The sequence below is a fragment of the Furipterus horrens genome, unplaced genomic scaffold, assembly GCF_987537825.1.
Source record: "Furipterus horrens unplaced genomic scaffold, mFurHor1.1.pri manual_scaffold_12, whole genome shotgun sequence".
Taxonomy (NCBI): domain Eukaryota; kingdom Metazoa; phylum Chordata; class Mammalia; order Chiroptera; family Furipteridae; genus Furipterus; species Furipterus horrens.
The window spans coordinates 40,141,638-40,166,416 of NW_028327182.1; the positions used below are offsets into that span (position 1 = coordinate 40,141,638).

General features: G+C 37.5%; 1 non-coding gene across 1 annotated transcript; it reads left to right on the forward strand.

Moving 5' to 3' along the window:
• Nucleotides 1-11,692: 11,692 nt before the first annotated feature.
• LOC149996043 (U6 spliceosomal RNA) lies at nucleotides 11,693-11,796 on the forward strand. The gene has a single exon (XR_016507596.1). It is a non-coding gene; the product is annotated as a U6 spliceosomal RNA (small nuclear RNA).
• The last annotated feature ends 12,983 nt before the right edge of the window (nucleotides 11,797-24,779 follow it).

A 24,779-nucleotide genomic window follows, 5' to 3' on the forward strand; every position in this document is an offset into this window, starting at 1 on the left:
GGGCATCTTCTAATTCATTGAGGGCCTGAACAGAACAGAGTGAAGGAAGGAGGATATACCCACTTACCACCTGCCTGCTGGGTTGGGATATCATTCTTCTGCACTTCGACTTCCATTGTTCATAGGCCTTTGTGCTTTCATTGGAATTACATTGCTGCCTGTTTTGGAGATAGTTGACAGATGACAGATCTTATGAGTTCTCAGTCTCCACAAAAGCAATACCATGGTCCCGGAAGGATTACAATGAGCAGTGCCACCATGGAGGACTTGAGCAATGCAGAGATGGTGATTCCAACCACATTCTCATTCAACTCTCCTAATTGGCCTGTGCAGAGGACAGATGGATCTTGATGAGTGACATTGGATTATCATAAACAAACTAGAACAGATGTAGTTTTATTGCTTGAGCAAATTAACCCATACCCTGGTGCCTGATGTACAGCTATTGATTTAGCGAATGCCTTTTGCTCCATCACTATCCATAGGGTCCACCAGAACAGTTTGATTGTATTGGCAAAGCCAGCAATACCCTGTCACTGTCCCACCTCAGGGATACATAAAATCACCATACCTATCATAATTTAGATTACAGGGCTATTGATTACCTTTTCCTTCAAAAAGATATCACACTGGTTCATTACATTGCTGACATGATACTGGTTGGGTTTACTGAGCAAGAAGTATCAATTACTCCCGGCATAGTAGTATCTCTTCTAAAATGAAGGATAAGTTGTTGCATGAGGTCCATCCTACAACCAAAAAGGAGGCAAATACCTAGCAAGCCTCTTAGCATTTTGGAGGCAACATATTCCTCATTTGGGTGTGTTACTCTGGTCCATTTATCAAACAACCTGACAGTGTTTTAATTTTTTGTGGAACTCAGAAAAAGAGAAGACTCTGAAGCAGGACAAGGTTTTTACATAAGCTTTTCTGCAGCTTGTGCCATATAATCCCTCAGATGCAATGGTGCTTAAAGTGTCAGTGTTAGATAGGGATGTTGTTTGTAGCCATTGGAAGGCTTCTTTAGTTATATCACTAAGCAGATCCTTATGATGTTGGAGCAAAGCCCTGGCCTCTTCAGCAAATAACTACTCTCATTTTAAGAAACAAGCCCTGTCCCAGTAGCTTAGTTGGTTAGAGCATCATCCCTATACTCTTAAAGTTGCAGGTTTGATCTCCAGTCAGGGCACATACAAGAAGCAACCAATGAAAGCATAAATAGATAGAATAGGAATTCAATCTCTCTCTCTCTCTCTCTCTCTCTCTCTCTCTCTCTCTCTCTCTCTCTCTCTCTCTCTCTCTCTCTCTCCTCTCTCTCTCTCTCTCTCTCCCCTGCTTCCCTCCCTCTAAAATCAATTTAAAAAATTTTTAAAGAAATTATTTCCAGCCTGCTACTGAGCCCTAGTTGAGACTAAATGCTTAACCATGGGTCACCAAGTTACCATGAGACCTAAGCTGTTCATCATGAATTGTATGTTGTCTGACCCACTAAGCATAAATTAAGTGTGTACCAAAGCATTCCCTTATTAAATTGAAGTGGTATATACCAGACCAGGTCACAGCAGATAATGAAGGGACAAGTAAGTTACATGAAGAAGTGGCCCAAATGTCTATGGTCCCCATTCCTGCTAAACCACCTGCTCTCCCAGCTTGCACCTGTGACCTCGTGGGCAGGACCCTATGATCTTTTGACAGAGGAAGAGAAATCCTATGCCTGGTTTACAGATGGTTCTGCAAGATACTCAGGCACCATTCTAAATTGGATAGCTGCAGAACTACAATGCCTCTCTGGGACTCCCTAAAGGACAGTGGTGATGAGAAATTCTCCCAGTGGGCAGAGCTTCAAGCAGTATATCTCACTGTTTAATTAAAAAGAGAAATGGCCTGACAAGTGATTCTATACTAATTCATGGGTTGTGACCAACAGCGTGACTAGGTGGTCAAGGAGTTAAAAATAACATGATTGAAAAATTGGTGGAAAAATATATTTGGGTAAGAGGTACAGAGAAATATTTCTGAATGGGCAAAAAAACTTGAAGATATTTGTGTCCCATGTCGTCGTCGTCGTCGTCGTCGTCGTCGGCAGCCGTCCGTCTCGAGAGACGATGGCGTAGCTTCCTGAGAGTCTATCTGCACCGCCGAGAATGGCTGTGCAGTCCGATTCGGGAGTGACAATCCCTGCCGCACTTGGTACAGGTGAAGGCAGATGGCTGTTGCTGCTGCTGCTGACGCTGCTTCCGCCTCGATCTTTTCTGGACCGCCTCCTCGTTGTGCGCAGCCTCTGCACGTGACGTACCTTGCCTGACCGCGAGCCTCCAGGCTAGGCGGTCGTCTGCTTGAACTTCCCATGTGTTGAGATTGATGGAGCATTGTGTCATGTCCTTTTTGCAGATGTCTTTGAACCGCAGTTTTGGGCGCCCTGTCATCCTCTTGCCTTCTGCTAGCTCGCCGTAGAGGAGGTCTTTGGGGATACGGCCTGCATCCATTCTTTTGACATGGCCGAGCCACCTGAGGCGTCTCTCACTAAGAACTGCATGCAAACTGCTCATATTGGCTCGCTTCAGCACCTCGGTGTTGGGGACCTTATCCTGCCAGGCGACATGCAGGACGCGTCGCAGGCACCTCATGTGGAAGCTGTTGAGTTTCCTTTCGTGCCTTGCGTAGGTGGTCCACATCTCGCTGCCATAGAGGAGAGTGCTGAGTACGCAGGCTTGGTAGATGCGCAGTCTGGTTTTCTCAGTGAGGCTGGAATTGTTCCACGCTCGCCGGTTCAGTCTGGCCATAACTGTGGCTGCCCTGGCGATTCTCCGGTTGACCTCCAAGTCAACTGACAGAGAGCTCGAGATGGTGGACCCGAGGTAAGTGAAGTCGTTGACAACCTCCAGGGTGTATCCGTCGATGGTGATGCATGGGGGAGTCCCCGTGCCTTGAGCCATAACATTCGTCTTCGTCAGGCTGATGGCTAGTCTGAACTCCTTGCATGCATGGGAAAGGCAAGTGACTAGCTGCTGGAGTCCCTCTTCGGAGTGTGATGTCAAAGCTGCGTCGTCGGCGAAGAGCATCTCACGGATGAGCACCTCTTTGACTTTGGTCTTGGCTCGTAGACGGGCCAGGTTGTAGAGCTTGCCATCGGATCTGGTGTGAATGAAGACACCCTCGCTGCAGTCCTTAAAGGCGTATTGGAGGAGCATGGAGAAGAAGATTCCGAACAGCGTAGGCGCGAGGACGCAGCCCTGCTTTACTCCGCTGCTGACTGGGAAGGCCTCAGAGGTTGCGCCGTTGTAGGACACCGTGCTGTGCATGTTGTTGTGAAAGGACATGACCACAGCAAGCAGATGTGGTGGACAGCCAATCTTCCGTAGCAAGCTGAAGAGTCCGCTTCGACTGACCAGATCAAACGCCTTCGTGAGGTCAATAAAGGCGAGGTAGAGTGGTTTATGCTGCTCGTGACACTTCTCCTGCAGCTGGCGTAGGGAGAAGATCATGTCCACTGTTGATCGGCCAGCTCTGAAGCCACACTGGGACTCTGGGTAGACGCGGGAAGCAAGGGTCTGCAGGCGGGCAAGAGCGACCCGGGCGAATACTTTGCCGACGACGCTGAGGAGAGAGATGCCCCGGTAGTTGCTGCAGTCGCTGCGGTCTCCTTTGTTCTTGTACATGGTGATAATGTTGGCGTCTCTCATATCCTGGGGGATGTAACCCTCCTTCCAGCAGAGACAGAGTAGATGGTGGAGCGGCTGTAGCAGGACTGGTTTCCCGCTCTTTAGGATTTCTGGAGGGATTCCGTCGCTTCCTGGTGCTTTCCCACAAGCAAGGCGGTCGATGGCTTTGCCGAGCTCTGCCGCAGTAGGTGGGGTGTCTAGCTCCTCCATGACTGGTAGGTCTGGGATGGCGTTAAGAGCAGTGTCTGTTACGGTGTTCTTCGTTGCATACAGCTCGAGGTAGTGCTCGGTCCACCGCCGCATTTGCTGTTCCTGGTCAGTGATGACCTCACCTGTCTTGGACTTAAGGGGGGCGATCTTGGAGGGGATTGGGCCTGTTGCCTTCTTGATACCCTCATACATTCCTCGTGCGTTGCCTATATCGGCGGCTTCCTGAATGCTTCTGCACAGGTTTAGCCAATAGGTGTTGGCACAGTGGCGGGCGGTCTTCTGGACTTTGTTCCTGGCAGCCCGTAGAGCTTGAAGTGTACTGGGAGTGGGCGTGACCTTGTAAGCCAGTGTCCCATGTGACTCTCACCAAAGGGTGACCTCAACAGAGGAGGACTGTAATAATCAAGTATATGGGAAGACCCATTTTGTGGATACCAACTAACCTCTTTCCACAACCACCCTGTCATTGCCCAATAAGGTCATGAACAAAATGGCCAAGGTGGCAGGCATGGAAGTTACGTTTATATATGAATTCAAAACTTCTAAATGCATGATAATATCAATGAATACTTACCAAGTTGTGTTTACACATATACCACTTTAAGATATCACTAAGCATCTGCACTCCACATACTAGTATAAATGTGGGCATATGTTTTCATTTCTTTACTACATATTAAACATTTTTAATTCAAATTTAACAGTTTTCAATTAATTTAGCTCTTAATATTTTTATAAAGCTTTCATCTAGATTTAAAACATGTATTATGCATGTTTAATCATTTCAATTTCCAAGAAACACATAAATTTTATAGTGTCATAAAATGCACTTTTTATAATTTTTATCTTTTTAATTATACTCTTTGGTATAACTGAGAACAAAGCCAACAAAAATAAAATATTTTTATCACTCCCTCACCATTAAACCATATAGGCTTTAGTTTTTCCTCATTATTCATTCAAATGCCATATAATTATTTTATTTAGAAATAAAATATCTTAATAATGTACTTACTGTGATCTGCAATTACTCCCAGGAATTTCTAAAATTGGTGGCGATATGTAAATTATAAGGTTAATAAGCTTTTATAAAGTGGCCATTCAGTGTCAGTTACTGAGATCTATGACTAATTTTTATTTATAACAAAACCTTTTTTTTTAATGGAATACCATAAATAATTGTAATAGATTTACAGAAACATAAGTGGGGTATATTAGTTTCCTAGGGCTGTCATAACAAATTACTACAACCTTGTATTAAAATAAGAAAATGTATTCTATCAAACTTTCATAGGCCTTAAGTCTGATGTCAAGGTTGTGCTTCCTCCAAAAGCTCTAAGGAAGAATCTGTTTCTCCTTTCCTTTCCTTGCTTCTGGTGGATCCAGGCATTTCTTGAACTGTAGTCACATCATGCTAATCTCTCCATCCGTGGTCACATTGCTCCCTCTCTTCTGTATTTTGTCCAGGTGTCTGTCCCAAAATTTTCTCAAGTTTTCTCCAAGAAGGGCATATATGATTACATTTAGGGTCCACATGAGTAATTCAGGATAAGCTTCTCTTTTCAAGAGCCTTAACTCAATCATATTTTTGCCATGTTTGGTCATATTCACAGGTCCTGTGTTAGGAGGTAGAGATGCCTTTCTATGGGTCACTGTTTATCCCACTACATAGGGTAATCTTATCAATGAGAAGATATCTTACGTAAGAGGAAAAAATCAATATTGTCTGTTAGAAATTTGCTGAATTAAAAAGGATGAAAAATTCTGAATAAATCATTAAAGCCAGATGCAGTAGGCAAATATAAGTCCTAAAATAACTCAATATAGGAATTTTATTTAATATATTTATTTTGATATATATAATATTGACTATGTCTATTCAATATATAAATTAATATACTTGAAACCATAAGATAAGAAATAGGAATGTTCTTAACTTGACATAGTGTACACATTAAAAATTAATTACAAACATAATTTTCTTTGTTCAGTTTTACCTTTTGTTGTAACAGCACTTATAAGATATATCTTCTTACCAAAATTTTATGCAATATTGTTAATCACAACAATGTTGTTAAGCAGCTCTCCGAAACTTGTTTTTTTAATTATGTTTTATTGTTATGCTATTACACTTTTCCCAATTTTCTGCCTTTGCTCCCTTCCACCCACCACCCCCTACTCCCGCAGGCAATCCCCCCACCATTGTTCATGTCCATGATTCATGCATATAGGTTCTTTTGTTACTCCATTTCCTATAGCGTACTTTACATCCCCATTGCTATTCTGTGCTTCTTAATCCCATCACCTCCTCATCGATTCCCCCATACATCCTCCCACCTGACAAACAACAAAATGCTCTGTGCATCTATGACTCTATCTCTTTTTCATGTTTCCTTAGTTTGTTTTTTAGATTCAATTGTTGATAGGTATGTATTTATTGCCATTTTATTGTTCATCGTTTTGATCTTTTTATTTTTTAGCTAATTATTTAATTTTTTTTCCATTAGCATTTATCTCACATATATTCTCTTTCACCTCCACCCACCTCTTACCCCCTACAATCACCACACTGTTGTCCATGCCCATGAGTTCATTTTCTCTGAGTAGCTTTTTAGATAACACTAAAACTTCAGGAACAAAAATCATTGGCCTTGAAACACTTAGAGCTCAAAATACTTTCTCAAAGCCCATTTCCATAGCTTTTATTTTAATTCGTTTTTTTTTTAAACCTTGCTATTGGATTAAACAAATCATCATTATTCAAAGCATGTTTTTTATTTAGTTATTTTTTCTCTTTTTCACATATAGTTTATTGATTACACTGTTTCAGTTGTCCCAATTTTTCCCTCTGCCCTACTCCACCTGTTACCCCTTATTTGCTTCAGAAATACCTCCCCACACATACTTAGTTCACACTTATGGGTCATGCATACAAGTTCTTTGGTTACTCCATTTTCTGTACTGTTCTTAACACCCCCATGTCTATTCTGTATCTATCAATTTGTACTTCTTAATCACTGTAAATTTTACCCCATTCTCCCCGCTCCCAACCCAACTGATAACGCTCCAAATGATCTCCATATCTATGATTTTATTTCCGTTCTGCTTGCTTGCTTGGTTTGTTTTTAGATTCAATTGTTGATAATTGTGAATTTATTGCCATTTTAATGTTCATAGTTTTGATCTTATTATTTTTCTTAAATAAGTCTCTTTAACATTTCATATAATAATGCCTTGGTACTGATGAACTCCTTTAGCTTTACCTTGTCTGGGAATTTCTTTATCTGCCCTTCAATTCTAAATGACAGCTTTCCTGGGAAGAGCAATCTTGGCTGTAAGTCTCTGCTTTTCATAACTTTGAATATTAATTGTCAATCCCTTCTAGCTTGCAAAGTTTCTTTTGAGAAATCAGTTGACAGTCATATGGGAATCCCCCTGTAGGTAAGTAACTCCTTTTTATTGCTGTTTTTAAGATTCTCTCTTTGTCTTTAACTTTGGCATTTTAATTATGATGAGTCTTGGTGTGGTCCTCTTTGGGTCCAACTTATTTGTGACTCTCTGTGCTTCCTGGACTTGCAAGTCTATTATCTTCATCAAATTAGGGAAATATTTTTTCATTATTTTTTTCCAATAGGTTTCCAATTTCTTGATCTTCCTCTTCTACTTCTGGCAACCCTATGATTTGGATGTTGGTATGTTTAAAGTTGTCCCAGCATCTGCTTACACTATCCTTGTTTTATTGGGTTCTTTTTTCTTCTTGTTCTAATCACTTGCTTTTTGCTTCCTTATGTTCTAAACCATAGATTTGATTCAGCTTCATCCACTCTACAGTTGTTTCCTTGTAAATTGTTTTTGCTTTCAGCTACAGTATACTTCATTTCTGACTGGATCTTTTTTATGCTGTTGAGGTCCTCACAAATTTCACTGAGCATCCTTATAATCAGTGTTTTGAACTCTGCATCTGATAGATGGCTTATCCCCATTTTGTTTAGTTCTTTTTCTGGAATTTTGATTTTTCTTACATCTGAGCCATGTTTCTTTGTCTCCTTATTTTGGTAACCTCCCTGTGTTTGTTTCTATGTATTAGGTAGAGCTTCTATGAAACCCTGTCTTGGTAGCATGGCCTAATGTAGTAGGTGTCCTGTAGGGTCCACTGGCACATTCAGCCTGCACACAAGGTATGTACTTGAAGTGTGCTCTTCTTGTGGGCTGAGTATACCCTCCTCTTCTAGTTTACCCTTAGTTGCTGTTGGGAAGGTCAATGGGAGGGATTTACCTAGGCTATTCAGCTCCAAAGACTGGCTATAACCACTGACCACCAGCCTATGCTCTCCATGGAAGATCAACTGTGTGGAGGCAGAGTGATGGTGTTCCTATGTGGTCTGTAGCTGTCCACTGGGTGCAAAGGTTCTCGGTTTCCTGGGTGGTACAGGCCAAGGCCAGCCACCACTTGTGTTTTGCCCTAGGCCACCTTGCTTGAGCTATAAAACAATTAAGATGGCTGATACTTGTGCTGGGTTTGGAAATTCCCAGGCAAAACCAAGCTGTGAATCTAAGGTGGTTTCTCTTAGTGCCAGGCCTGGAACCACTTATCAAGAAGTATGGGGTGCTGGGGGCTCACTGAGATCCATATATCACCATGGTCTATTACTCAGAGGAAGGGCTTACAAAGGTTAAGTAATCAATGGACTTTTAGCTCAGGCCCATCTTACATCGGGCTCAATGTGTTCCTGGGCCCATTTTGTGGTTATTACACCAGTTTCAGAATGTATAATTGGAATAAACTTATTTAACTGGAAGAGTCCACATATTGATTACCTTACCTGTGGAATGAGGGCTACTATATTATGAAAACTCATGTGGAAACCACTAGGACTGATTTTATGTAGCATAATGAGTAAACCAAAAGCTATATCACATTTATGGAAATATTTCAGAGATTAGTGGCACCTTCAGAAATTTGAAATATTCAGGGGTGTTTATTTCCACAGTATCCCTATTTAACTTGCCTTATTTGTCCTGTGCAGAAAACAAATGGATCTTCAAGGATGACAATAAACTTTTGTAAATTAACCAACTGGTGACTCCAATTGCAGCTGCTCGTCCAGATGTGGTTTCAGTGTTTCAGCAAATTAACAAATCTCCTAGTATGCAGTTTGCAAATGTTCTCTTCATGATGTCTGGTCATAAAGATCTTTAAAAATCTTTATTCTCCCCTGGCAAAGCCAACAATATACATCCATTGTCCTACCTCAGGGGTACCTCTAGAACTATGTTTTAATTTAGTCCACAGGGACCTTGATAGCCTTTTCCTTTCCTAAGATGTTACACCAATTTATTATTATGATATTATGTTAATTAGATCTAATACACAATAAGTACCAACAACTCTCGACTTATTAAGACATTTGCATTTATTTCCACAGTAAAGTTTCCACGGGTCCTGCGGTGAAAGACATCTTGAGACATCTCTTCTAAAGTGATGGATAAATTGTTGCATCTGTTCCTTCTACAACACCAACAACAACATCAAAAAAAAGGCACAATGTCTTGTGGGACCCATTTGGATTTTGGAGACAACATATTATTTCTCACTTGGGTGTGCTACTCTGGGCCATTGGCCAAGTGACCTGAAATGCTGCTGGTTTTGACTGGGGCCCAGAACAAGAGAAAGCTGTGTAACAAGGCCAGGCTTCAGGGAAGATGCTCTGCCACGTTAACCATAAGATTCAGCAGGTATTAAAAATAAAATTATTGCCCTGACCATGTAGCTCCATTGGTTGGAGCATTGTCCTGTACACCAAAATATTGTGGGTTTGATTCCTGGTCAGTACACATACCAAGGTTGTGTGTTCAATCCCCCAGCAGGGACCTTATAGGAGGTAAACAATTAATGATTTTCTCTCACATCAATGTCTCTCTCTCTCTTTTTCTCTCTCCACCCCTTCTAAAATCAATAAATATATCCTCAAGTGAGGATTATTATTTTTTAAATCATATTACTAGCACATCTATAGAGTTACCTATTATGAACAACTATCTGAAAAAGAAAAGTTTGCATTAGTCTGCTAAAAATATATTTACATGTTTAATGCATCATTTTTTCTGGTAGAGGTAGTTGGAAACAATTCAGGTTTCTATCACTAAAGAAACTAGAGAAGCAAATGTGAAAAATGCAGTATTAAAAACATGAGCTCAATGTACTCTCAGGAACTCCAATAGATCTTATAAAACATACTGTTGAGAGTAATAGATAAGAAATATAATGAGCCCTAGAGCAGAACATTATTTCTGTAAATCAAAAATGCATGAAAGACAAAAGAACATGATATATTTTAGAATGGTGTATATATCTAAAGACATACATCAAACACATTCAAAAGGGTAGGATTGAGGAATATGGTTGAAGGGTAGATAAGAAAAATTAAAATAAAACAAATTGTATTTGATGACTGATAGCAGGGTGCAATAATCTGAAGAACTGATTGATTTAAACGTCTATGTCTGAGCACTAATAGTAAAAGAAGAAGCAAGAGAAATAAACTAGTATTATGAATTTTAAAATTGATAACATTTGTATATTTAGGAATATATATTGAAATTATTTTAATTCATACCATTTACCCAACAATACATTTAGAGCTATTTGTTATAAAAGACTAAGACTTAGCCAAAGTTTACATTATATGACATTCATCAATACATTACTCACAAAATAGAAAGAATAAGAAACCTAAGCATATACTAATATGGGATTAGTTAATTATGGGAATTATTACATAAATATAAAAAGGCTTATTGAAAGCAAAGTTTACAAACTGTGTTGTGGAGATACTGACAAAAATAAATTTTATCTTTATGTTAAAAAACAGATTATAAAATAGAATATGTAAAATATATAAACATGTAGATAACATGCATAGGGAATAACTGAATATATTGAGGTAAAATTCTGATAGTCATTTTTTCTTAGTTATGAAACTAAGCAAACATGTATTAATAATTTAATTTAAAAAATATTTAATAAAAATACAACTTTGAGATATATATATATCTCTTGTCAAAATCAATATTTAACATATAAATTGTTATGGTGTCTAAATACTTTTATAACAAGAATTGGACTTTGGTTTTCAAAAATGACTATTATTGCTGGGCACTTCAGTAGTTTATTAAAAACCACATTGTTTGTAATGAAATGAGGATACTAAAGGAAAAAGATATATCTATTCTAGAGAAATCTATAGTAGAGATATATTAATAGTTATTTTCAACCTTTTTCTTTTCATGGCATACAGAAACTAATTACTAAATTTTTGTGGCACACCAAAAAATATAATTTTTATCAATCTGAAAAAAAAGTTATAAGTTTGATTCATTCACATTGGATGGCTATTATTGTGTTGGCTGTTGTCATTTTTTATTTGACAGTGCCCCTGACTAAATAGTAAGGTATTGCATGTTTAAAAATGTTTTGAAAATTACTGATTAGTAAACAGATAAATTTCACAATACAGTAAGACAGAGACTCAACAGAAAAGCATGGTCCAAGTAATTTTGAATTCTGGAGACATATTTTTGTATCATTGATCCCAAACAATGCAATGTAATAGCTATGTACATAACATTTACATTATATTAGGCATCATAAGTAATCTAGAGATGATTTTAAGTATACGGGGTGGGGGATGTGCATAAATTATATACAAATAATACACTATTTTTATAAGAGGACTTGAGCACCCATGGACTCTGATATTCATGAGGTTCCTAGAATTGATTCCATGGAAATCCTAAGAAATGACTGTAATTTGAGAATGGCACTCACTGTGTTAGCGCATATACTGTAATTGGAAAGATGCACAGAAGAATAGCATGACCCCTGTGCAGAGATGACATAAATTGTGAAGCATTCCACAATTTAAAAAAATATATATTAATTGTCCTTGCCAGTGTGGCTTAGTTGGTTGAGCACTGACCTGCAAACCAAAAGATCATGGGTTGGAATCCCAGTTAGGGCACATGCCTGAGTTGTGGATTTGGTTCCCAGTTGGGGCCCATGCATGAGGTAGCAGATGATGTTTCTCTCTCATATTAATGTTTCTTTTTTTCTCTTTCTCCCTCCCTTCCTCCACCTCTGGAATAAATAAAAGAAAAATTACAATAAATAATTAATAATAACAATAATAATAATAATGTGAGAGTGAGTAAGGCTGAATCTGAGACCAACCAACCTGGTTTTGGATTTGACTGGCCTCTTTGAGAATGATTCCTTATCCAGATCAGTGTCCAGATTGTTATTTGCAGAGAAATATATAAAAGTATAATGAGTGTTAAATATAGTAAAAACAGTCCTCTTTTGGTAAGTGTTATAAAATATGTTTAGGTAGAAGTACCTAACCACTTCTTGAGGATCTTTGGAAAATTTTGTGTTAAGTGAGAGAGTTTGAAAAAGCAAAGCCAGGTGGAAATACAACACACAAATGATCTATAGAGTATAAATTAGAGGTTAAAAAAATCCTCTGCAATGGAGAATGAGTACATAGATTATACTGAATGTGATAGACTGAGGCTGCTAGGCCCACTCAGGGACATCAGACATCAGGTCTATGGCAAAAGCCAGTGCTGAGGTTTGCTACACAATGAAAAATACAGCTGCCAATTCAGATGTTATTAATGCAAAGCAAAAGGCATCAATGAACACTTCTGAGAAATGTGATTCCTCAAATAATACTCTGTGATATTCTGTATCTAGAAAATGTCCCAACTATATGAGAACTAAAGAATAATGCAATCAACGAACAGAAAACTAATACACTACTTCATTTTTCAACAGGTTAACAAGCATGAAAGAATCATTTGCTAAAGACATGCTTTTAAAAAGAGAACACATGTAAGTGATTTTTTTCAAGAAGCAATATTAAATGTTTTTTGATTTTCTGATAATTAGAGCCTTGAATTTAATTTGGGCTATTTTTTATGACTACATTCAAGTTGCTATAGCTGAAATTGTGATTGACACACTCAAATCCTAAAGTCCATGTTCTTTCTTGCTATAGGGGTAATGTTTAGGATTTGAGTGTGTCAATCACAATTTCAGCTACACTACTTATTAGCTTGCCCTGGCTGGTTTAGCTCAGTGGATTGAGCGTCGGCCTGCGAGCTAAGTGTCGCTGGTTCGATCTTCCAGTCAGGGCACATCAGAGAAGGAAAACTCTGACTCCAAAAAACCTCCGCTGCCTTGCGGCATACCTCTTCAGGGGAAAGGCTAAGGGAGTAAACCCCGACAGAAAATCCGGAGCCGGAGTCCCTAAGGCGGTTTGACGTTGTAGTCAACACCGGCAACTCCTGCGGCGCACCTGAACCCAAGCTGTATTGACTCCGTCTTTCCCTTGGATCCTTCAGCTGCGAAGAGAGGGGGGGTCTGCTGCATGGGCAACAGCAGACCCTCCATATCACCCTGCCCAGGCTCTGTAGCTTCAGCGTCATCGCAAGATGTCGATTCAACATGGGAGGAGACAGATACTACCATGTCACTCCCGAGTAGGACTGCACAGCCCTTCTCGGCGGTGCAGATAGACTCTTAAGAAGCTACACCATCGTCTCTCGAGACGGACGGCTGCCGACGACGACGACGACGACGACGACATTCAAGTTGAGGCAATATATTGTTTTTGCTTTGGTTTTTAGTATCTTGTTTTAGCTAACAGTCATGTCGGTGTAGTACTGCAAAACTAATGCTTATACATCTATTTCCAAATATGGCTCTAGTCATAATCCTTCAGAATTCCTCCTAAAACTCACCTCATTTGTGGAACTTTACTTCATTTGGTAGTACCTCAAGAATATTACCAAATTAAAATATATCTTCATGTATATAGTTCTTATGTTAATTTGTTCTAAATGTGGTCTTCTGTGGGATTAGTAAAACTTCCATTTGATTAGATTTTTTAAAAATAAAATCTACCAGGGTGTCAAGATTATTTATATTGCTTATAATATATATAACACAACCTCAAAATATACTGATTCTTGTAATAATATGAGATTCACACATTGTATTTTTGCCTGTTTATGGATCACACTCAAATACTTTGATTTCAGATTTTTTCTTGGCACATAATTTAAAATTACAACATTGGTCTTCCAAATCTGACATTTGTATGATTGGTGGATTGTGCTGCAATTTTATTGACCTTTGTCTTGTTTTTGTTCTCACTTGCTCATCAGATGCTATACTGTCAAAAGAGGAGCATTAGCAATTTCCCTACTTCTCTGCCAATTACTGTATCTTTTGCAAGAGCATTGCTGATCATTCATAAATAGTTCTTAACTTGGCTATAGCTTTCAACTCTCTATAACATTTGTAGCTTTCAGGGAACAATTTGTCTTTAGCTAATCTTGTGGGTTTATATACTAGTAAACCCAAGGGCTACTTTCCAACCCCAGGTGACTACATATACTCTCTTATTTCTTTGCCAAACTGCCTTTTTTTCTCCCCTCTAAAGCAAGCATTAGTTTCTATACCCTTTGAAGATTCTTTATCAAGACTCACTCAATTTTCATTGCTGGCTCTAAAGGTAACCTATTACTAACTTACTATTATATCCTGCTATTATAAATGTGGATAATTATAAAGAAGTGGTAAGAGAATGACATATTTATTTTTTTAATTTAATTTTATTGTTTTTCAATTACAGTTGTCCCACTTTTTCCCCCATTGCTCCCCCCACCCAGCCCACCCCTTCTCCCACAGTCATTCCTCACCAATTGTCCATGTCCATGGGTTATTTATACTAGTTCCTTTAGTAAACCCTTCCTTTACTTAACCCTCTTTTCTCCACCACCCCCCAATAACTGTTATTCTGTTCCTTGTTCAATTTTTTCATTTGTTTGTGTTGTTCATTAGCCTACTGTATCAGGTGCTATTATATGGTATTTTTCTTTCATTGTCTGGCTTATTTCGCTAAACATAATTCTCATTAGTTACATGCATATTGTCCCAAATGGCAGGAGTTCTTTCTTTATATCTGTTGCAGAGTATTCCATTGTGTAAAAGTACCACAGGTTTTTAATCCACTCATCTACAGATAGGCACTTAAGCTGTTTCCAGCACTTGGGTATTGTAAACAGCACTGCTATGAACATAGGGGTGCATAAGTTCTTTTGAATTGGGGTTTCAGGATTCTTCAGATATAATCCTAGCAGTGGAATCACTGGTTCAAAAGACAGTTCCATTTTTAGCTTTTCAAGGTAATTCCATACTGTTTTCCATAGTGGCTGCACTAGTCTGCATTCCCACCAACAGTGCAGTAGGGTTCCCGTTTCTTCACACCCTCACCAGCACTTGTTGTTTGTTGATTTGTTGATGATGGCCATTCTGACTGGTGTAAAGTGGTATCTCATTGTGGTTTTTATTTGCGTCTCTCTGATGGCTAGTGATGTTGAGGATTCTTTCATAAGTCTATGTACCTTCTGTATGTCCTCTTCGGGGAAGTGTTTGTTCGGGTCCTTTGCCCATTTTTTAATTCGGCTGTCTGTCTCCTTGGTCTTGAGGCATGTAAGTTCTTTATATATTTTGGAGATCAATCCCTTGTCTGAGGTATCATTGGGAAATACATTTCCCATATGGTTGGTTCCCTTTTCATCTTGCTGATGTTTTCTTTTGCTGAGCAGAAACTCCTTACTTTGATGTCATAATATTTGTTTATTCTTTCCTTTATTTCTCTTGCCTTAAGAGGTGTGTTGGTGAAAATATTGCTACATGGGATATATGAAATTTTCCTGCCTATGTTTTCTTCTAGGACTTTCATGGTGTCACGGCTTACATTTAAGTCTTTGATCCATCTTGAGTTTATTCTGGTGTGTGATGTAAGTTGGTGGTCTAGTTTCATTTTTTTGCACGTCCCTGTCCAGTTCTCCCAGCACCATTTGTTGAAGAGGCTCTTCTCACTCCATTTTTTGCTCCTTCCCTCTTTGTCAAATATTAGTTGACAATATAGACAGGGGTATATTTCTGGGCTCTCTATTCTGTTCCATTGATCTATATGTCTGTTCTTATGTCAGTACCAGACTGTTTTGATTACAGTGGATTTGTATTAGAGTTTGATGTCAGGTATTGTGATTCTTCCTAATGTGCTCTTCTGTCTCAAGATTGCTGTAGTTATTCTGGGTCTTTTTTGGTTCCATATAAATTTTTGAAGCATTAGTTCTAGGTCTTTGAAATATGTCACTGGTATTTTAATAGCGATTGCATAGAATCTATAAATTGCTAGGGTAGTATGGACATCTTAATGATGTTGATTCTTCCAATCCATGAACATGGTATATTCTTCCATTTATCTGTATCTTCCTTAATTCCTTTCTTTGGGGTTAGTAGTTTTCTGAGTACAGGTCTTTTATCTCTTTGATTAAGTTTATTCTTAGGTACTTTTTTTTTGTTGTTGCTATAGTAAATGGGATTTTTTTCTAGTTTCTACCTCTGATATATTATTATTGGTGTACAGTAATGCCTTCGATTTCTGAATATTGTATTTGTACTCTGCTATTTTGCCAAATTCACTTATTAGGTTGAGCAGTTCTTTTGTGGAGTCTGTAGGGTTTTCTATGTATGCTATCATATCATCTGCAAATAATGACAGTTTTACTTCCTCTTTTCCAATTTGGATGCCTTTTATTTCTTTTTATTGTCTGATTGTTGTGGCTAGAACTTCCAACCCTATGTTGAATAGGAGTGGAGAGAATGGACACCCTTGTCTTGTTCCTGATCTCAGGGGGAATGCTTTCAGTTTTTTCACATTGAGTATGGCATTGGCTTCAGGTTTTTCATATATGGCCTTTATTATATTGAGGTATGCTCCCTCTAGTCCCATTTTGCTCAGTGTTTTTTATCATAAATGGCTGTTGTACTTTATCAAATGCTTTTTCAGCATCTATTGATATGATCATGTGGTTTTTGTCTTTCATTTTGTTTAGGTGTCATATTACATTTATTGATTTGTGAATATTAAATGATTCTTGCATCCCTCGGACAAATCCCACTTGATCATATGATCTTTCTGATGTGTTGTTGGATCCAGTTTGCCAATATTTTGTTGAGAATTTTAACATCTATGTTCATCAGCAATCTTGACCTATAGATTTATTTCTTTGTTGTGTCTTGACCTGGTTTTGGAATTAGGGTAATACTGGCCTCATAGAAAGACTTTGGGATCTTTCTCTCTTCTTGGATATTTTGGAATAGTTTGAGAAGGATAGAAGTTAGTTCTTTTCTAAATGTTTTGTAAAATTCACCTGTGAAGCCATTTGGTCCAGGGCTTCCATGTACCAGGCGTTTTTTGATAACTGCTTCAATTTCACTCTTGGTTATTGGTCTGTTCAGGCTTTCTACTTCTTCTTGATTCAGTTTTGGAAGATTACATGTTTCTAGAAATTTGTCCATTTCATTTAGGTTGTCATGTTTCTTGACATACAGTTGTTTGTAATTTTTTCAATACTTTGTATTTCTGTGATTTTGGTTGTGATTTCTCCTCTTTCATTTCTGATTTTATTTGTGTCCTCTCACTTTTTCTCTTGATGAGCCTGGCGAAAGCCTTGTCAATTTTGTATATCTATTCAAATAAACAGCTCCTGCTTTTGTTGATCTTTTGAATTGTTTATTTAGTATCTATGTCATTTAATTCTGCTCTGATCTTGATGTTTTCCTTCCTTCTACTCACTCTGGGCTTTGTTTGTTGTTGTTCCTCTAGTTCTTGTAGCTGTAGGGTTTAATTTTTTATTAGAGATTCTTCTATTATTTTCAGGTAGGCCTGTATTGCTATGAACTTTACTCTCAGGATTGCTTTTCTGCGTCCCATAGGTTTTTGGGCTGTTGTGTGTTCACTATCATTAGTTTTCAGAAACATCTTGATTCTTCCTTGACGTCATTATTTAATATCATGTTATTCATTTTCCATAAGTTTGAATGTCTGAGGTTTTCCTTGATTTCTATAAATCAATTAGGTTGATTTCTAGTCTCAAGGCATTGTGATCTGAGAAGATGCTTGATATAATTTCAGTTTTCTTGAATTTGTTGAGGCTTGCTTTGTGTCCTACAATGTGGTCTATCTTTGAAAATATTTCATATGCACTTGAAAAGAATATATATTTTGCTTCTTCTGGGTGTAAAGTTATATTTATCTCAATTAAGATCATTTGACCTAGGGTGCTGTTTAATGCGTCAATATCCTTTGTGTTTCTTTGCTTCGAAGATCTGTCCATTGTTGACAATGGAGTGTTAAAGTCCCCTACTATGAGTGTGTTGCTGTTGCTGTCCTTTTTGTGGTCTTCCAATATTTTCCTTATATATTTGGGTGCCTCTATGTTGAGTGCATATATGTTTACAAGGGTTATATCTTCTAGATGGATTTTTCCCTTAAGTATTATAAAATGTCCTTCTTTGTCTCTTTTTATGGCCCTTGCTGTGATATCTGTTTTGTCTGATATAAGTATTGCTACCCAGATTTTTTTTTTCATGTCCATTTGTTTGTAATAGTTTTTTCCATCCCTTCACTTTCAGTCTGTGTAAATCTTTTGTTTTGAGGTGTGTCTCTTGTAGACAACATATATGTGGATCATTTTTTTGTATCCGTCCGCTACCCTGTGTCTTTTGATTGGAGCATTTAAGCCATTTACATTCAAGGTTATTATTGATAGATATTTATTCATCTCCCTTTGTACCTATGTTCCTCTCTCTCTCTCTCTCTCTCTCTCTCTCTCTCTCTCTCGTATTTTTTTAAAAGCATTCCCTTTAGCATCTCTTGCAATGCTGGTTTGGTGGAGATATATTCTTTTAGTCTTCCTTTGTCTGGGAAACTCCTTATTTCACCTTCCATTTTGAATGAGAGATTTAATGTGTTGAGTAGTCTTGGTTGTAGGCCTTTGTTTTTCATTGCTTGGAATATTTTTTGCCACTCTCTTCTGGCTTGTAGTGTTTCTGTTGAGAAATCAGTTGATAGTCTTTTCAGAGCTCCCTTGTATGTTATTTGCTGTTTTCCTCTTGATTCTCTCTTTGTCTTTGAATGTTGCCATTTTAATTATGATGTGACCTGGAGTGTGCCTTTTTGAGTTCATATTTATTGGGATCCTCTGTGCTTCCTGCACTTGCATGACTTTTTCTCTCATAAAGTTAGAAAATTTTTTTCTGTCATTACTTTTTCAATCAGGTTTTCTATCCCAAACCCCTCTTCTTCTCCTTCTTGTATCTCTATGATATGGATATTGTTTGGTTTCATGTTTTCCTGCAGTTCTCTTAAACCCTCTTTATTCTTTCTAAATCTTTTTTCATTTTGTTGTATTGTCTGCTAATTTTTTTCTACATCTTCTTCTAACTCACTGATCTGATCCTCTGCTTCATTTAGCCTGCTTTTGATTGATTCTTCTGTGTTCTTCAGTTCAGAAATTGTATTCTTTATTTCTTTCTGGTTCTTAATGATAGCTTCTATGTCCTTTTTTATGCTGGTGTAGTTCTCTGTAAGTTCCTTGTAGCTTCCCTGGAGTTCTTTGTAGTTTCCCTGGTGTTTTTTGTAGGTCCCCTGGAGTTTGTTGTAATTTTCTCTGAGTTTGTCAAGTTCATTGAATTTTCTTAGAACTGTTCTTTTGAATTCCATGTCTGATAGTTTGCTTACCTCTGTTTCATCTAGCACTCTTTCTAGGGATTCCTCATTTCCTTTCATTGGGATGTTGTCTCTGTGTCTCCCCATGTTGGATGCTTCTTCTTGTTTGTTTTTGTTTCTTAGAGTTGTCTGCTTTGATTTCCCATCTTTGTGGTATAAGATTCTGTATAAGAGATCTGGGGGATTCATTGGTGCAGTCGTTTTGATCTTCTGAGCCTGATGCTCTTGGGAAATCATTTATACCATTTGTTTAATCTGTCTGGTTGTATTTCAGTTACTCTTTGGTGGAAACTCCCTTCTGGCTAGTTGATTGAGTCACTCTGCCCACCACGTCTTGAGTTCTTTTGTGGAAATGCTTTAGATGCTGTCTTCTTTTTCTGGTCCACCCCTGGTCAAAATTCCATGGGTTTCAAATATTCTTCTCTGGCTGGCTGGCTGGGAGGAGATCTAGCTGGATACTGAGGCTGCTATTCTCTCCCTCATGGGCCTGCTGCAACTCTGCTGTGAGCCGACCTGAGTTGAGTCTCCCCCACTGATCTTATGGCACCCTCCAGCACTTTTCAGGCTTATCTAGCAATGCTACTCTGCTGGGGAGCCAGTGCGCATGCCCATAGTCCCTTCCCAGTGTCAGGTCCTGTCTCTGCTCCTGCTACAAAAAAAGTCTCTGTGTTGACTCCAAGCTGCAGCACTGGCTTGCATCCCTGCCTGGCAGAACTTTTTGCACGTGTGCATGCACAGAGTTGCCTGCCTGAGGTCCCTACTGAGTCTGGGTTTCTGCTGCAGCTTTCCCATATGGGCCCCTCTCCATGGCTCAGTTCTGCATTTTTGTTTGTTAGAGCCTTGATGTAAGCACCCCTGGGCACAGGGTTCCCAGCCCAGGATGTCCCCACCAAGACTCAGTTCAGTTCACACAGTTTCTCACAGTCCAGGCTGTTCTCTGTCTTCCCACGCCTCCCACTGTTTCAACCAAGCCTTCTAGCTGACTCCCTCCAGGACTTTGCTGGTCAGGGTGCCTATGGCAGGGGATAGTTTCCAAGCAGATCCCAGGTAATGAGTCAGTCAGCAGCTGCGCCTTTCGGGTGCAGTGCGGCAAAAGCACCAGGCTGAGAAGCCCAGTGACTCAGCTTGGAGAGCATGGGCCGAGCTTTCTGCCCTCTTTCATGCTGCTCCCACGCTCCCATCCCTGTTTGTCCCATATGAAATCCACACTCACTCACTAACTCCACTCCGTGTTTGTACTCCAAGTCCTTCCATGATGGGAGCAAGCAGACGACCCTGCTACCTACTCTGCCACCATCTTTTTTCTGACACATTTATTTTTAAATGAAATGTTACAAATATTCTGGATTACTGAGAATCTCAGCCCCTTATTTTTACTTCCTGATTTCTACTTTATTTACGATTCCATTTAGCTTAAAGTGTAGCTTAGAAATATTGCCCTTGTTTCCTATATTTAAATGTAAATGTAGTGTTTACATTTTTCTCAAAATTTTGGTAACACTCACCTTGAAGTAAGGTCTGCTTATCTTCTTTTACTATGTCATTTTTTATGAATGCCCTTTTACTCAACAGTTGCATGCTCCTTCAAAACAAACAAATAATTCCAGAATTGTGAAGGTCTTTTATTTTCATGTGACTTATTTTATTGTGATATGCACTTTAATACAGTGATCTGAAGCTGAACCCACAATATCTCCAAGGTATGCCTGTAGTATTCTTTTTATTTATTTATTTATTATTGTTCTATTACAGTTGTCCCATTTTTCCCCTGTTGCTCTCCCCTGTCCTGCCTACCACCCCTTCTCACACAGTCAGTCCCCACCCTGTTCTTCATGTCCATTGGTCATTTATACTAGTTTCTTGACTGGACCCCTCCCCTTCTACCCCCTTTTCTCCCCTTCCTGCTCCCCTATGGTCACTGTCAGTCTGTTCCTCGTTTCCATGCCTATGGTTCTATTTTGCTCATTTGTTTATGTTGTTCATTAGTTTCCTGAATTAGGTGAAATCATATCATATGTGTCTTTCACCACTGGCTTATTTAGCTAAGCATAATACTCTCCAGTTCCATTCATGCTGCTGTGAAAGATAGGCATTCCTTCTTTCAGCTGTATAGTATTCCACTGTGAATATGTCCTAGAGTTTGTTTTTTTTTTTATCCACTCATCTACTAATGGGAACTTAGGCTGTATCCAGCACTTAACTATTGTAAATAGTGCTGCTATGAACATATGGGTGCACAGGTTCTTCGGAATTGGTGTTTCAGAATTATTCAGGTATAAACCTATCAATGGAATCATTGGATCATATCCTAGTATATATTATAGTACATATTGGATACACCCATGCATGTATAGATATATTTTGTGTATATTTATTGAGAAATTGTAAGATTATATGACTGTGCCATCCATTTTGTTAGCCAACAGAAATCCTATTAATCTCTTTAATAAATTTATTCCACTTTCTAATTTTTCAAGTTTTAAATCCAAAGAAAACTCATTTTACATAATAAATTTGAATAACATTTAATTTTAACACATTACTTAGTCACAATAAAGAAAAATAAAGTCACAGATTAAGTTCTTAGTTTATTAGCAACCACCAAAATTGAGTATAATTTAAATATAACAATATTATTAATTTTCTAAAACTGAAATAGATAATGAAAAGATATATATATATGTGTGTGTGTGTATATATACATGTATACACATATACATATATGTGTATATGTGTATATACATATATACGTATATATATATATACCTGTTATTAATATTTGAGGTACCGAAGTGTATCATTTAATGAAAATCTTCTTAGGAATCTTTATATAATAAATGGTTATACTCAATGGGAAAAGTGTGGATCATATTTAATTGTTAAGTAGTTAAACCTAGTTTATTATTAATATTTTTAATCTAAAAAACCTTCAAAATAGAATGCTTACAATTGAAAAGTTTTTATTTCCTACTGTTAAATAATTCTATAAATTATATATCCTGAATAGTTTAAATCCTCTTGAGGATATGTTCACTAATTTTTAAGAGAGTAAGGGAGATAAAGAGAGACAGAAACAATGATGTGAGAGATAAACATCAATTAGTTACCTCTTGGGATTGAACCTGCAACCTAGGTATGTACCCTAATCTGAAATGGAACCCACAACCTTTTGGTATACAGAATGACACTCAAACAAATTGAGCCACCCAGCCAAGGCTATCATGTTGTTCTCTATATTCTAAATTTTATCAGAAATATTATTTCTCCAAACAATGTCATTATAATCAGAAAACTTCAAATAAATCCTATCACACAATTCATTTTCCATCTCCATTGGCTATGCTACCAACAATTTGTAGGCACAAACTCTCCCTTCCTTTTTTCCTTTTCTTTCTTCTTTCTGTTCCTTCTTTCCTTCCAACCTTCCTTGCTTTCTTCTTTCAATATGTATTAAGGACTAATCTGCTTGGATCAAAGACATGGAATAAAATTAGGCATACAATTTTATGCAAAAGTGGCACAGTCACTATACCTTATAAATATTTCACATACATACACACACACACACAGACATACATATGCAGACACAAAAATATGAATATATATTTTATATGTATATGTGTATATATATATATTAAATAGTAATATAAAAAATTTGAAATTATAACTATGCTAAATTATAAGTTGGGAAGTTCGTGGATCAATCAGAGGATATGATAGAGGTATTTGACTTAGAAAATTTGAGAATATCTTTCTAGGGAACTGAAAGTAAAGCTGAGATATGAAGAAATATCAGGAGCTAACTGGGTGAAGAGGAAAGAGCACTCTATAAACAGAAATAAAAGAGGAAAAAGCAGTGTGCTAGAAAAGCATGTAACACTTTATGAAACTGAAAAAATAATGAGGATGACTGAGCCAAAGAGAATGAGATTATAGTATAAAATAAGGAAAAGAATAAAGTCAGGGTCATCCTGTATATGAGACCTTCTAGTGCAGGTTTAGTATGTTATACTCAATCCTCAAATAAATAAAGAGGAATTGCATGGCTTTAAGCAAGATTGATGGATGAACATTCAACTACTAGCCCAAAGACTGACATTTTGTAGATTACCAAAAAACGGGCCTTTAATCTAGGTATTTTATTGCCATCTGCTAAAAAATTGTCAAGTACCTCTCAATTTATAAGTATATGAAACTACTGAGTCAAGGTTATCCCTTAAAACACAACTTGCACAACTCTAACCAGCAGTTCTGAATGACTGGGGAAGACTGTGAAGACAGCATTACTAATAAGTGAGAAGAGTGCATTAGCAAAGTATAGAATAGCAGCAAAGAGACATTGGGGAGTACATTAACAAGATAGTGCATTAACAATTGTGCATGTACAAAATTAACTGAGATTTGGATTTAATATTAGAGATAAAAATTGATTTAACATATAATTAGAAGATAAAATTAACAGAACAATGTTATAGATTGGTTTTAGGAAAGATAAAGAAAAGTTATTGTCATGGGTGACCCCTTGGTTTCTGGATCATTTGAGAGCACGTGGCCTTAACTGTATATCATTGGGAAAGGAAGCTGTATATGGAAAATTTAAAGAGTATAGGTTAACTAGACCCACACTGTTTAGGTTCAAATCTTCTCTCCTGCTTTGCACTTAGAGAAAGTCATCTAATCTTTGAGTAAAACTTAGCTTATTTATAAAATAAAAGTAATATAATAATCATAATTACACTGAGTTGTGGTATGAATTAGATGAGCTTATGTGGGATGAACAGCTTAGTTAAATGCATATCTTCTGTGAAACATTAAATAAAAGTTGAAAAATATATACAGAAAGCTATGTTCCATGTGTATTTTTTTTACTGAACTGATCAGTTTTTTCAAAACTTTTTATTAAATTTTGTTCAATAAATACATCTTTATCTATATGAAGTGATTTTCTTGTTTCTACTTTCAAGTTATACCTTTTATTTCTGATTTCCATTTTATACTATTTATATCTAGAACTTACACAAATTGCAGTATAATACCTTTAATAGTGGCTTTTCAGTTGAACTTTTGAAAGTGAAAGAAGGTATATAAAATCAAATTGAATAATTTTAAAATACTAATTCAAAAACTATTTATAAATATATACATGAAGGGTAGGAAAGAAACAAGATACAGCAAAGTTCCAGGCTTAGTATAAATGGAATTCTTATTCTTCCTTTATGCTAAAGATTTCAGAGAGCACAGAGAAGAAGATGCA